General features: G+C 35.0%; 1 non-coding gene across 1 annotated transcript; it reads left to right on the plus strand.

Annotated features, from left to right (window-relative positions):
• The first annotated feature begins 2,258 nt into the window (after nt 1-2,258).
• LOC136201616 (small nucleolar RNA R71) lies at nt 2,259-2,365 on the plus strand. The gene has a single exon (XR_010673963.1). It is a non-coding gene; the product is annotated as a small nucleolar RNA R71 (small nucleolar RNA).
• Nucleotides 2,366-16,428: the final 14,063 nt, after the last annotated feature.

Genomic DNA, 16,428 nt, shown 5'->3' on the forward strand with positions numbered 1-16,428 from the left:
TTCGATCATTTGATCGATGAAAGGTAGAGGAAAATGATCTTTCCTGGTTGCTTTGTTTAGGTTCCTATAATCTATGCAAACCCTCCAACCGGTGGTGGTTCGCGTAGGTATTAATTCACCTTCATCATTCCTTACAACAGTTATGGCTCCCTTTTTAGGTACACAATGGATTGGACTAACCCATTCACTATCTGAGATAGGATAAATGATTCCATTGTCTAAAAGTTTAGTAATCTCATTTTTTACTACTTCTTTCATGTTCGGATTTAAGCGTCTTTGCCTATCCGCTTTAGGTGGCTTATCTTTCTAAGTGAATTCTGTGCATTACAATACTAGGATTAATTCCTTTTAAGTCTGAAATTTGCCATCCGATACTTCCTATCCTATTTCTAACAACTTCTTTCAATTTTTCTTCTTGAACATTTGTTAATTTGTTAGAGATAATTATAGGTAGAGAATCGCCTTCGCCTAAGAAAACGTACCTCAAATGGTTTGGTAACTCTTTAAGTTCTAATTTAGGGGGTATTACAACTAAAGGCGGAACTAGTCCATCTTCTCGAATCAAAGGCTCTGGGTCCTTATCTTCTAATTCTTCACCCATTATAGGTTCTATTATTTCTTCTTTTTGAATAATGTCATTGACACATTTTTCAACTAAGTCAAGTTTCATACAAGCGAATTCCTCCATAGGATATTTCATCGCTTTGTTCATATCAAACTCGATCTTATCTTCTCCTATCCTTAACACTATTTTCCCTTCCGACACATCAACTAGAGCACGTCCCGTGATCATAAACGGTCTACCAAATATTAGTGGACAATTAACGTCATATGCAAAATCTAATATAACGAAATCGGTAGGAAAAATAAATTTGTCAACTTTAACTAAAACATCCTCAATTATACCATATGGTCTCTTAGTGGTTTGATCCGCTAATTGCAAAACCATATTGGTACGTTTGATGTCTTCTTCTAAACCTAACTTATTAAAAATAGACAACGGCTTTAAGTTTATACTCGCTCCTAAATCACAAAGACAACTTGGGAATTCAATATCTCCCAATTTACACGGAATAGTAAAACATCCGGGATCTTTGAGTTTAGTAGGCAAATTACTCGACACTATCGAACTACAGTCTTCAGTTAATGAAATGGATGAAATTCCTTCCCAACTAATTTTCTTTGAAATTAAATCTTTTAAGAACTTACCATAATTAGGAATTTGCGTAATCGCATCCATAAACGTCAAATTAATGTGCAAATTTTTAAGTTTATCTAAAAACTTTAAAAGTTGTTTGTCATAGTCCTTATTTTGGACTTTGTGTGGAAAAGGTGGTTTGGGTACAAAAGTTTTTGTACTTGAGTCAATTGGTGAACTTTTTGTATTTGATGTATCTTCTTTGGACTTTGGTAAATCAGTTCCTGGTAAAGTTGGATCTCCGGGCATTTCCGGACCTAAGTAATTTTTCCCTGAATGAAGAGTGATAGCCTTTACATGCTCTTTCGGATTTTCTTCCATATGGCTGGGAAGACTTCCCTCTTTTCGGGATGGAATTGATTTAGCAATTTGTCCAATTTGAACCTCCAAATTATGGATGCTAGATGAATGGTTTTTAATAAGCTGATCGAATTTATTCTCGATCCGTTTAAAACTATCGTCGTGATTACTTATTTTTCCACTCATAGCATCTATAAATTTATCGATTTTAGAAGATAAAGTGCTAATCGTATCTCTTGATTGATTTTGATAATTATTGGTACGATTTTGATTAGAATTTACATTATTATTATTATTATCTTTCCAGTTAAAGTTAGAATGATTTCTCCATCCAGGATTATAAGTATTAGAATAAGGGTTATTGGTTTGGTTTTGCCCTTGGACAAAATTTACATGTTCAATCTCGCTCATACCTTCATAATCCACATCTGTTTGGATTGGATTACCATTAGAATCGCATGGTGCCATAAACCTATCAATTTTGTGCGATAAGGCAGAAAATTAGGCTTGTAACATCGCAACTGGATCAAGATTCACTATACCTTTAACCGATGATGTGTTTGAGGATGATGGTTTCGCCACTGGTATATGTCCATGTTCCGCGGGCCACATACTGCTGTTGATTGCCATTTCCTCCAAAGGTTCTCTTGCTTGGGCTGATGTCTTCTTTATGAATAGCCCTCCCGACATAACATCTAATGAACCTCTAGTTGTAGGATTTAATCCATTATAAAATGTTTGCATTAAAAGTTCAGCGGGCAATTGGTGGTGTGGGCATAAACGTTGAAGTTCTTTAAAACGTTCCCAAGTTTCATAAAGAGTTTCATTATCATTTTGAGAAAAAGATGTTAACTCCTTTATGACTCTTGCGGTTTTTGCTAAAGGAAAATATTTCGATAAAAACGTTTGGGCAAATTGTTCCCAAGTTGCAAATGTTGCGACTGGCATCAAAGTTAACCATTCTTTGGCTCTGTCCTTCAAAGTGAAAGCAAAAAGGCGAAGTTTGATTGCTTCGGCAGTCACATCGGGTATTTTAAAAGTGTCACAAATTTCAAGAAAATTTGTCAAATGGGTGTTAGGATTTTCGTTAGGTAACCCATAAAATGTTACATTATCCATGGTTTTAATGTGATTGAAACTCTAATTAATTATCCCAAATAATAATTAAATAACTAATTGGATTAGTATTATTATCTAAATATAATTGGTTATTATATAGATAATAATAAGTGTTTATTTAATTATCTAATTAGTAATTCTATTCCGAATAAAATTCTAATTAATTAATTAACTAGTACAACTAGGGTTAGGGTTTTGAGAAGTCTATAAATAGACTCCCTATACCCCAAATTTCGAAACACTCAATACAAGGGCTAGAGGAATCGTTCCGAAACCGTCTCGGCTAATTTACATTCTTTCTTACTCTCTCTTTGATCTTGTATCGATTCTGTTAGAGGCAATCATTATGATTGCTAATTATTAAGGTTGATTACTAATAGTTATTGTTTTTCCGTGTTGAAAAAATCGTTCGTGGCTTACGAATTAAATATAAGAAGTTGTGGGCACTTCGTTTGCAACTGTAGATAGTTCGTCAAACAAGGTATTTCATTCTATCCCTCTTTATATGAAATAACAATTAACAGATCCTGGAAAAGGGTAATAAATAAAATAGATAAAATATTATTCCACTACGCCTAGGCTTGTCTATTTTCCTATATTGGTATCAGAGCCTATGTTAATCTGTTATTTCATATATGAAAATAAAAGTTTTTCAATCAGATTGAATGAATATTTATTGTTAGGTTAATTAATTAATTGGTTAGTTTAATTAATCTAAAGATAAATAAGTTTTGATTACTTGATAATTAAAACTGATTATGCAAAGTTCCTAATTAATTTGGTTGATAATCATTTAAACAAAACTAAAAGGTTTTATAGTTAGATAAATAAACGTTTTGGTTTTATTAAATCTAAAAGATAAAACAGATTTTCTAATATTCTGAAAATTGTTTTGAAACTGTTTAAAACAATTATATATATATATATATATATATATATATATATATATATATATATATATAGGGGTCGCTGTCGTGAGGTAGTAACCCCGAACCTGCTGTTGCGGGTTGCTGCCTCGCGGCAGCAACCAGCGACAGCAGGTCGCTGCTACCGCAAAGGCAAAAGCGCCTTGCTGCTGCCTTACGGTAGCAGCTGTTCGATGTGGGTCGGGCCGATTAAATCGGCCCGGTCCGATAGGAAACACGGTTTTAAAAGGTTTTTTAAACAGGTTCGTTTTAAATATATATATATATATATATATATGTATACGTTTCAGAATATAGAAGGGTTTTGTTCGATTATCAAAATAAAATGAATTTATTTAAAAGTTTGTTTTACCTAAATATTTGATATAAGTAATTCAAAACGTTAAATAAATTATACAAATTAATTGGGATATGCATAATATTGATTTTGTATAGTGTCACGACCCATCTCACGAACCGTGACCGGCGCTAGGGAACAGGTAAGCCCAAGCTACCGGAACCTGTAGCAAGCCTTAATATAATATATGATCAACCTTACTAATAGTGTTAACTTCATTTAATATTAAATCCTTCAAGAAAGACACAACATAATCCTCATATTGGTACTGCGGTCTAGAACATAAACTTTAACATAATTCTTAAATGTCCGTACATAACAAGATAGATGTGCTGCCCGGAGAAAGATATTGGGCTGCGACCGACTTCTAGTCACCTGAAAAATTAAAGGAGTCAAACCTCCCATTGTGAATTAATTATATGCAATGCATGAGTAATTTAACATTGATGTCACACATAATAATTATATATATATATATATATAATATAAGTAGGCACATAATATGCTTTTCAAAAAATTTTCTTGTAAATAAATAGATTGGTGGTTTAATACGTGTTGGACCCTAAACCTCAATATCCAATCTAATAATCCACCAATAATCACCATATCACTTTTATCCAATAACTGGGGGACCGAGAATAACTCAACCAACCACGCGCCCAGTTAGCTGGAGGACCGAGAATAACTCAACCGATTACGTACCCAGCCTCACTTAAAATCCAAAATCCACATATCATATAGCCCGAGAATACCTCAACCGAGCTTGTCCATATATCACAACATTCACCATATCATTATCATCAATATCCAATAACCCGATATTACCTGTGCGCACAAGGTCCTAATGCCGCTCACCAAGAAGCATGTCCATAACACGTATTTATCCACAAATAATTACGTATAAATTATTATAAATAATAATACACTTTTATAAGTGAAAATAATACTTTACTTGAAATCTCATGAAATAATTTATTATGAATGCAAATGCTAAATTAAAAATGCATAACATATAATTAACTCACTGGTGACTCCTAGCTGAGAATCCTAGCTCTCTGGTGGAGCTCCTCCTCCTATCGGATGTGTATCTAAAAGGTACAAAATATATTTAGAATCTATCTATGCTTAGAAAATATAATATTTGAATTAATTAATTGTGTTTTACGGAGATTCTACCAAAAATTCGGTAGAATCTCCTCTATAATACGGACATTCCCCCTAGTATTAACTAGGTCAACCCTGTAATAAAATACATTTCTATATTCGAAAAAATCCAGAGTCCAAACCGGGACTCCATAGACTGCAATTTATCAACCCAGTTGGACATCAATCATACGACAATTTTATAATTAATTATACATTATCAAACTAATTCATCATTAATAAAATCTCAACTTATAATTCTGAAATTTATGTAATTTAGACTCTAAATATAAATCTTCTAACATAACAACATAATTTCCTTAACCTCTAATTAACAAATTCACTTCTATAATTTATAGAGACCAAACAATGCATAATTTGATGATGGTCTAAGAATTAAAGTTGCTTTAAAAGCTATTTAGAGTGTTTTGGAATAAAAAGGAAAATTTTCTGTCAAACTTCATACCTCACCGGAGCCGGTCACCGGAATCCGTCGGTCGGGAAACTCGAGTTTAACAAATGAAGAAACCGGTTATGTCACCTTACTCCTTACACTATCCTTGACCTAGAAACACCTTTGAAACGTCTAATTTAACCGGAAAAGTTGAAAATTGGAGAAGATTGTTGGTTTCCGGCGAGTCTCCGATCAACAGAAAATCACCCTTGCATGCCCCAATTACTGACCTACCCAAAGGTTTTCTGACCTTCTAATTCCGTTTTTGGGGTCAGAATCGCGAAAAGAAGAGCAAAAAATGAAGAAAGAGGAGGGGCGGCCAAAGTGACGAATCTTCTTCCCTTGACTGCTCTTGAAACACATAAAATCACTTCCTAAAACTTACCTAAACTTGAACTAAATGATGAGAGAGTTAAGAATTGAGGGAGTTATGGTGATTTGAAGAATTGAAGAAGGTTAATGGGTTTGAGTTCAAGGAGGAAGAAGAAGAAGTCTGCCATTTATGTAGACACTTCTTCCTTAATATAAGCTAAAATGCTACCTAGTCCCTCCTTGATTAAAAATATAAAATTTGTTATCCAAACCTCATTATAACTTGCAATTTAGCCCCAAATTAAATCTTAATTTAGTTAAATCATACTTAAACTTAGATTCAATATATTGGGTATTACAATTCTTCCCCCCTTAAAGAAATTCGTCCTCGAATTTAAAATTGAAGGACTAACCTCATGTTTGAAATAGATATGGATATTTGTTCTTCATCTCCAATTCGGATTCCCAAGTGCACTCTTCCATGGAATGATTACTCCATAACACCTTCACCATTGGGATGACTTTTGATCGAAGTTGGCGAACTTGACGATCCATAATTGCCACTGGTTACTCCTCATAAGATAAATCTTCACTAACTTCTATCGTTTGAGGATGAAGAACATGAGAAGAATCAGGAACATATTTCCTTAGCATTGATAAATGGAAGACGGGATGAACCTGTGATAAGTTAGGAGGCAATGCTAGTTTATATGCAACTTCGCCTATTCTCTTCAAAATCTCAAATGGTCCGATATATCTAGGTGTCAACTTTCCTTTCTTTCCAAATCTCATGATTCCTTTCATTGGTGACACTTTGATGAAAACATAGTCTCCTTCCATGAATACCACGTCCTTTCTCTTTGGATCCACATAGCTTTTTTGCCTACTAAAGGCAGTTTGTAATCTTTGACGAATGATGGGAACCTTTTCAGAAGTTATTTGTATTATCTCGGGACCAGTGAGCTTCCTTTCACCAACTTCTTCCCAACATAAAGGAGATCTACACTTTCTACCATATAATGCTTCATAAGGAGCCATTTGAATGCTTGAGTGGTAACTATTATTATATGCAAATTCAATGAGAGGCAAATATGTATCCCAATGACCACTAAAGTCCAACACACACATTCTCAACATGTCTTCCAACGTTTGGATTGTTCTTTCAGATTGACCATCTGTTTGTGGATGAAAAGCTGTGCTAAAATTTAATCTTGTGCCCAAAGCACTTTGGAGTTTTTCCCAAAATTCTGAAGTAAACACCGAGCCTCTGTCTGACACAATAGGCACTGGTACTCCATGTAAGCAAACAATTTTATCCATGTACAACTGTGCCAATTTTGCCACTGAATATGTTGTCTTTACTGGAAGAAAATGCGCTGACTTGGTTAATCTATCAACTATGACCCAAATAGAATTATATCTGGTTAAAGCACGGGGTAATCCAACTACAAAATCCATGGTTACTCGCTCCCATTTCCATTCTGGAATAGGTAACTGTTGTAATAATCCTGAAGGCTTCTGATGTTCGAGTTTCACTTGTTGACAAGTCAAACATCGAGATACAAACTCTGCTACATCTCGTTTCATACCATTCCACCAATATAGCTTCTTAAGGTCTAGATGCATCTTTGTAGAGCCTGGATGCACATTATAAGCTGCAAAGTGTGATTCTTCCATTATCTCCTTTCTCAAATTATCTACATTCGGAACAGACAATCGTTCTCCATGCCGTAGACATCCACCATCATCAATTCTAAAATCTCGAGCCTCACTATCATTCAATTCATCTGCAATCTTACACAACTGAGGATCTCTTGATTGAGCTGCCTTGATTCTATCAAGTAACACCGATCTAACCTTAAAGTGAGCTAAGAATGTGCCATGATGATTCAACTCTAGTTGCACTCATAATCATACAGATCGTGCATTTCTTTAATCAAAGGCCTTCTTTCTGAGCTAATATGAGCTAGACTTCCTGAAGATTTCCTACTTAGAGCATCTGCCACGACATTAGCTTTACCAGGATGATATAAAATGGCACAATCATAATCTTTCAAAAGTTCCATCCAACGTCTCTGCCTTAAATTCAAATCCCTTTGCTGGAATATGTATTTAAGACTCTTGTGATCAGTGTAAATTTCACAAGCTTCTCCATACAGATAGTGTCTCCAGATCTTTAGTGCAAATACTACTGCTGCCATCTCTAAGTCGTGAGTTGGATAATTTTGTTCATGTTTCTTTAATTGTCTCGAAGCATAAGCTATAACCCTGCCATTTTGCATCAAAACACAGCCTAAGCCAACTCTAAAAGCATCACAATATACAGTGAGTACCGGTGCTGAAGTCAAACATTCCTTTAACTTTTGAAAACTGTTCTCACATGCTTCTGACCATACAAAAGGAATACTTTTCTGAGTTAGCCGAGTTAAAGGTGCTGCTATCTTGGAGAAATCTTGAACAAATCTCCTATAATAGCCGGCTAAACCCAGAAAACTACGAATTTCTGTCACTGTAGTAGGTCTCTTCCAATTGGTGATTGCTTCTACCTTTTTAGGATCTACTTGAACCATCTTTGGACACTACATGTCCTAAGAAGGCCACACTTTCCATCCAAAACTCACATTTAGAGAACTTAGCATAAAGTCGATATTCTCTCAAAGCATGCAATACCATTCTCAAACGGTTGGCATGTTCCTCCTCGCTCCGTGAATATATCAAGATATCATCAATGAACACAATCACAAAGCGGTCTAAGAATGGTTTGAAAACCCTATTCATTAGATCCATAAAGGCCGCTGGTGCATTGGTTAAGCCAAATGACATTACCAAAAATTCATAATGGTCATATCGTGTTCTAAATGCTGTCTTGGGTATATCTTCGCTCCTGATTCTCAACTGATGATACCCGGACCGCAAATCAATTTTAGAGAAGTGACACGCACCTTGCAACTGATCAAATAAATCATCAATTCGAGGAAGATGGTATTTGTTACGAATTGTCACCTTATTCAACTGTCTATAATCAATGCAAAGCCGAAGTGATTTGAAGAATTGAGGGAGTTATGGTGATTTGAAGAATTGAAGAAGGTTAATGGGTTGGAGTTCAAGGAGGAAGAAGAAGAAGTCTGCGATTTATGTAGACAATTCTTCCTTAATATAAGCTAAAATGCTACTTAGTCCCTCATTGATTAAAAATATAAAATTTGTTACCCAAAACTCATTATAACTTGCAATTTAGCCCCAAATTAAATCTTAATTTAGTTAAATCATACTCAAACTTAGATTCAACATATTGGGTATTACATATAGGTTATATTAATCTAATATGTACTTGCTACAAATTGATTAGATTAAATATAAAGGATATAAAATTAATGAAATTAAAATTGGATGTAAATTAACTTGAGTGGTTAATTCGATTAACTTAAATATTACATAAACAGTTTGTGTAATCAACCAATTAAATTTAATTTAATTGAGTCTTTGCATGTTTGGCGTTATGGACATATTAGACCCTCTATAATAGTTATTTAGTCTTTTGGTATTTTTGAAATAGGACCTGCGCGTCCTGCGTCTCTTACTCTCTATTGTATTTCTCTTCTCATCCAAATCCCTTCAAATAAATTGAAGTTTCTTAGAAATTGAATATTGTTGTAATTCAAGGCACCAAGGAGAGGATCCAAAGAGAAATATGTAATAGTTAGTATTTCCCGAGGGTTGACCTTTTATTCCGTTTCTGGCTCAACAGAATAAACTTATAAATATGTCCATAATTGTCAATGTTGAATGTATGCTATAGCAAATCTAGGTTGGATTATGAGACTTTAAAATATAAAACCCCTCACTAATCAAAAGTTAAGTCAAGAAACAAGTTATTGTAAAAATCGGTTGCCCCTCCCTAATATTATAATTCAGCCGGCAGTATCTGGGGACTTAGGGTTATTGAGCAAACTCAAGCTCGGGTCTTATGGGTAATACCTGAATTATTGAAAATTGTTTTCACGAATATAGGGTAACGACTTAAATTAGATTAGAATAATTAGATGAGCAAACTCATGTTGTTCTAACCTAATGGGCAATATGGTTGGGATTGATAAACAAAAGATATCAGTTACTAATGTGGTTAGTAACCCAATAACCTAGAAGTCACATGGTTGCTGTGATCGATTGCATGAATTACATAATAAATAAAACTAGCTTGTTGAGCAAACTCAAGGTGAAATTTTAGGAGTTAGGATTCTAGCTCACTAAAGAGTTTGTGAAATTCTTCGAATTAATATGGAGGGTTATTAATTTGGTAAAATAGTGGGAGCAATTTAAAACAAATAAAGTCTTACATATTTTAAATGAATAACATCCGTCATTTTTTCTCACTCTTAGGTTATAAACAAATATTACTTTAAACAATCATGTCGAAAACCGATCTAAGAAATATCCTTACCGATAACAAACTGAATGGTTCAAACTTCGTCGACTGGTTTCGTAACCTCAAAATCATTTTGAAGTTCGAAAAGATAGGGTATGTATTGCATATGTCGATACCCGATGCTCCGACTGATGATGCACCCATTAAAGAGATTGATGTTTATCAGAAGCATCGATCCGATGATGAACATACGGGGTGCATCACACTTGCATCAATGACACCAGAACTACAGAGGCAACATGAGGAGATGGATGCCTATTCTATTGTCATGCACTTGAAAGAGCTGTTCGGGAAACAGACTCATTGTGAACGTTTTGAGATATCAAAGCTGTTGTTTCGCTGCAGGATGCAAGAGGGCACATCTGTTATGACACATTGTGTCAAGATGATTGGCTATATTACCAAACTTTCTAATATTGGTTTTGCGATGGATCATGAATTAAGTGTCGACTTACTTCTTACATCCCTCCCAGAAAGTTATTCCTAGTTCATCATGAACTACCAAATGAATGACTTACAGACCTCTCTTGAAGAGCTCACCAATATGCTCAAGACCGTTGACCCCAATATAAAGAAAGATAAGGCAATACTTGCACTTGGCTTTGAGGGATCAAAGAAGAGGAAAGGGAATTTTCCCAATCCTAAATATCCCAAGAAGAACAAGGGAGCCAAACCAGCCCAAGCCAAAGGAAAGCAAGTCAAGAAGCCTAAAAGGTAAAGACGGGCATTGAAGGAGAAATTGTAAGGAGTACCTAGCTTCTCTCAAGAAGGAAAAGAATGGTGCTTCAACTTCTGGTATGTTCTATATTGAAATTAACTCAATTTCACAGTCTGAATCTTAGGCATTTGATACCGGATGTGGATCTCATATTTGTACAGATATGCAAGAGCTAAGGCAGACTAGGGATTTGAAGAAATGAGACGTAAATCTGCGAGTTGGAAATGGAGCAAGGGTTGCCGCACTCGCGATTGAAGATTATGTTCTACACCTACCATCAGGACTTATAATAGAATTGAGGAACTGTTTGTATGTTCCAGAGATGTCTCGTAACATTATTTCTATTAGCTGTCTTGTGGATGATGGTTTTCATGTTTCAATCAAGAACAACAATTGCGAATTTTATAGAAACAATATTTTCTAGTTTTTAAGAATATCATTGAATGGGATTTATATTTTGAATGATAAGATTTCTGCTTTCATAATTGATACCAACAGACTTAGACTAGATAATTCAACTTACTTGTGGCATTGTCGTTTAGGCCATATAAACCAGACACGCATGCTTAAGCTACATCAAGATGGGCTTATAGACTCAATTGATTATGAATCAATGGGAACATGTGAGTCATGTTTAAAAGGAAAAATGACAAAGACACCCTTTAGCAATAAAGGTCAGTGTGTATCAGACATTCTAAGATTAATAAATTCAGATGTATGTGGTACTATGTCAGTCCAAGCAAGAGGAGGATTCAGATACTTCATTAGCTCCATAGATGATCATACTATATATGGTTATATCTATTTGATGAAGCACAAGTTAGAAGCTTTTGAGAAATTCAAATGCTTTAAGAATGAAGTTGAAAATCAAACTGGAAAGATTATTAAAATACTTCACTCTAATCGAGGTGGAGAATATCTTTGAGAAGATTTTATGAATTATCTAAATGAAATTGGAATATGCTCACAATGGAGTGTCAAAGAGGAGAAATCGAACCTTATTGGATATGGTACGATCCATGATGAGCATTGCATCTCTTCCAAAATCATTCTGGGGCTATGCCTTAGAAACTGCCCTATTTACTTTGAACCGAGTTCCAACCAAATCCGCCAGCTCCACGCCATTCGAACTGTTCGTTGGTAGAAAGCCCATCTTCTATTTCATGAGAATATGAGGATGTTCAGCATATGTTAAACGCATTGTGTTAGATAAATTAGATCTCAAGTCTGACAAGTGTTTCTTCATTGGATACCCAAAAGAAACTGTGGGATATTACTTTTATCATCCAAACGATCAGAAAGTAATAGTACCCAAACACGCAGTGTTTCTAGAGAAAGAGTTTTTAGAAGAAACACAGAATGGAAGCGTAGTTGAACTTGAGGAAGTTCAAGAGGAAACACATGCTGAAACCGTCGAAGAGGAAGTGGAACCCGAACCTATTTCACTAGATGAAACACAAGTGTCATTTCCTACTCGTAGGTCTCAAAGAGTTCGTGAACTCCCAGTTATATATGATTTTCTAGTGGGAGATGACGAAGAGGTTCCCGTGTTAGACGACGAACCTGAAACCTACAAAGAGGCTCTTGCTAGTCCAGAATCTAAAGCATGGCTTGAAGCCATGAATTCTGAAATGGACTCCATGTATACCAACCAAGTGTGGACTTTGGTTGATCCACCCGAAGGGATAAAACCCATTGGGTGCAGGTGGATCTTCAAGAAGAACACAAACATGGATGGAAATGTTAGTACCTACAAAGCTAGGTTAGTAGCGAAAGGATATCATCAAAAGCAAGGAGTTGACTATGATGAAACTTTCTCTCATGTAGCCATGTTCAAATCCATCAGAATATTGCTTGCAATTGCCGCTCATTTGGATTATGAGATTTGGCAAATGGATGTGAAAACAACTTTCCTAAATGGAAACCTCCTTGAGGATGTATACATGATGCAACTTAAAGGTTTCACCTTGAAGGATGCAACCAAGGTTTGCAAACTTCAAAGGTCCATTTATGGACTCAATCAAGCATCTAGAACCTGGAACAAACGTTTTGATGAAACCATAAAACGATTTGGTTTCGAACAAAACTCTGAAGAGGCTTGTGTTTTCAAGAAGATAAGTGGGAGCTCAGTCGTTTTCTTAGTACTATATGTTGACGATATAATACTTATGGGAAACGAGGTTGCAATGTTGCAAACTGTGAGAGTTTGGTTATCTGGTAATTTCTCCATGAAAGACTTGAGAGAAGCAGCTTACATCTTATGGATGAAGATTTATAGGAATAGATCGAAAAGACTGCTTGGACTATCCCAGTCTACTTATATTGACAAAGTCCTAAAGCGTTTTGACATGCATGAATCGAAAAGGTAACTTGCTAATGGTCCAGGGTGTTAAGTTATCAAATGATCAATGTCCTAAAACGGACAATGATAAGAAACGCATGGCTGTAATTCCTTCCTCCAGTGCGGTTGGTTCGATCATGTATGCTATGCTTTGCACTAGACCTGATGTAGCGTTCGCATTGAGTATGCCGAGCCGCTATCAACGGAATCCAGGATTTGATCACTAGATTGCTGTCAAGAACATTCTTAAGTACCTGAGAATGACTAAAGACATGTTCCTCATATATAGACACAGAGAATTGAAAATTGAAGGATATTCAGATGCTAGCCATCTGACTGATGAAAATGATTATAGATCCCAATCAGGATACCAGTTTTTCTTGAATGGAGGTTCAGTTAGTTGGAAGAGTTCCAAGCAAGGAAGTGTTGCTTTCTCATCGGTTGAATCAAAGTACATCGTAGCTGCAGAAGCGGCAAAGGAGGCAGTTCGGATTAGGAAGTTCATAACAGAACTAGGAGTGGTACCTGACATTGTGAATCCCATTACTTTGTACTGTGATAATAATGGAGCCATTGCACAAGCAAAGGAACCACGGTCTCATAATGCATCTGTTGAGCGATTTCCGCAAGTGCACGGTTTCGCTTGTAGTAATAAAAAGATATCGATCCCACAGGGAACGTTTTTTAACGAAAACTTATTTTAATTCAGTTTGATTCACGTTTGAGGTTTATAATATGGAAAATCGTTTAATTGGATTTGGGTTTGAAATTGATAGAATAAGAATTAGATTAGAGTATGTAGAATGTTAGAAATCAATTTTGTTTTTAGTATGAATTTACAAGACAGAAACGCTTAGTGTTTAGAAAAAGAGAATAAATGTTTTCGTTTGCATTAAGCAAAGAAAGCAACTTTAAACTTTGTATAAATTATAAAAATGTAATAACGTAAACTCTTTCAATTAAAAGGCTTTGAACCGCAGACAATCCTCCTACGTCTGGGTTAGATTGCTACCTTAACCAAATTAATACTCATATACTTAAGAATTAATTTGCCTAAGTGTTCAACAAAGTTTCCTTGTAAAGATATTGAATTCAACTACGTTTTAATGAAAACACCAGAACTCACTTCGGATCAATTACAGAAGTGCTACATAAAAATCTATTGAATTGCATAAACTTTATTAGATGAAGCATTGATACAAGTTTACAGAGAACAAAAAGCATGGAAGCTTTCGTCGACTTTCAAGTGAACGGGTTGTCAATCCTTTCCTTGAACCTCGATTAGAGTTTGTCAGGCTCCTGGGTCGAATCCTCTACTTATTCTTCTCGCTGAATCTTCAGAATAGAGACTGGTCTATCTACTACCAAAATGTAAACTAATATAAACTGATCTTAATCTAAATCTAAATGCTACTGGGTTTGTAATTATTTGATAAACAATGTGTGTACATCATATTGCTTTTACAAAATCGAACTTCTAACTCTGAATTGCTTGACTCAAAATTTCTGCATTAATTCTGTACTAAATCTTCTCTTCAATATATCATATCAACTCTGAAATCAACTCTCTATTTATAAATGTTGAGGAGTCGGGTCTAAGGAACGTGTCTGCTGCGAAGAGGCGTTCTTATCCAATTGAACGGACACGTTTCTTTAAAAACGAACATGTGAATGTTGTGCTTCCTGAAAATCTGAACTTACCGAGAATATAAATTCTCGGCCGAGAATGGGGAAACAGATTTTCAGCCATCGAAATGAAAGGGAAATGTTTATACGACGCGTGTCGTGACTGAGAATGGAGGATTCTCGGTCGCGACACGGGATTAATTTCCTCCGTCTTGGCCTCATCCTCGTCCTCGTCCTCGTTTCGGTGCGTTTGATTTTCGTCGTCTTTGACTCTTTTTGTAGGGTTTTTCCTTCGTTTTTAACCTCTTTTCGTTCCTATTTGGAATTTACCAAATATTTAGGTACCTTGCATAAAAGAAATATATTCGAACGTAAAAGTACTCTAAATAGATATAAACAGTACGATTTAATAGCAAAACTGATGTAAATATTAATGATATTTTAGGTATATTCTAGGCTTAACAAATCTCCACACTTAATCTTTTGCTAGTCCCGAGCAAAATTTCACTGAATTTATTCTTTAATAATCTCTTTATGAAAATAAAACATATATCTTTGCATTTCTTTTTGAATTAGTTAAGCCGAAAAGACTAACTTCGCATGGCAAATTTATACGCAAAATATCAAACTAACTAATATAAAGGCGATATATCATTCGTCTTGTATTTTTCAATTTTTGAATTGAAGTATTTGGGACGATATAAGCACGCATGTTATTGAGTCTTTCGTCTCAAGGCATTTCAAAGCACAAAATTTCCTTTCCCAAGACCTAAACTATTATATGAATTATATTAAATGAATAAGTATTTGGGTTAATTATTTCCTTAGTTACGCCCAAGATAAGGGTGGTCTCGATCGTAACTTAATATGCATTTTATTTGCTTTGTGTTTGCTTAAGAGGTACCGACCAAGCCATGGGTGGACGCAATCGTTACTTTAAACTTAAACACGCTTAATTTTTGTTTTTAAACGTTACGTCCATACCTCGATTGTGATAAGGGTGGTCGCAATCGTGGCCAAAAGTAAACGATACTTAATTATTCTTCCCTTTCATACCTCGATTGTGATAAGGTTGGTCTCAATCGTGGCCAAAAGTTAAGAATTTGACTACTTGATTTAATTAACATAAGTTATAAAATTGTAACTTGGGAAAAAGAAAAAATAGCACATTCATCCTATATTGACTTAAAATTCAACATGTATTATGGCTAAAGTTTCCTTAAAAACTTCAATTGGTGTTAATGTAAGACGAAAATCAAACCGAGCTAAAAATTGTTAGTTCAATTCAATGCCTATAAACCTAATTGAAAATTTAAATAAGATTTATTGTATCATAATTTCATGATATAAAATAGAGATTGAAATAAAGAATTTATTCACTTAAATACATTTACTCGAGACGTTTTTACTTTAAAATCGTTTCGGAGATTTGTGAAAAATATGAAAAATGTTGCCCGTATATAAATATCATTTCTAACGATAATGATAACCTAAAAATAATCATTTGGTGAAAATTGAACTTATGATT

The sequence above is a fragment of the Euphorbia lathyris genome, chromosome 7, assembly GCF_963576675.1.
Source record: "Euphorbia lathyris chromosome 7, ddEupLath1.1, whole genome shotgun sequence".
In the NCBI taxonomy this organism is placed as follows: Eukaryota; Viridiplantae; Streptophyta; class Magnoliopsida; order Malpighiales; family Euphorbiaceae; genus Euphorbia; species Euphorbia lathyris.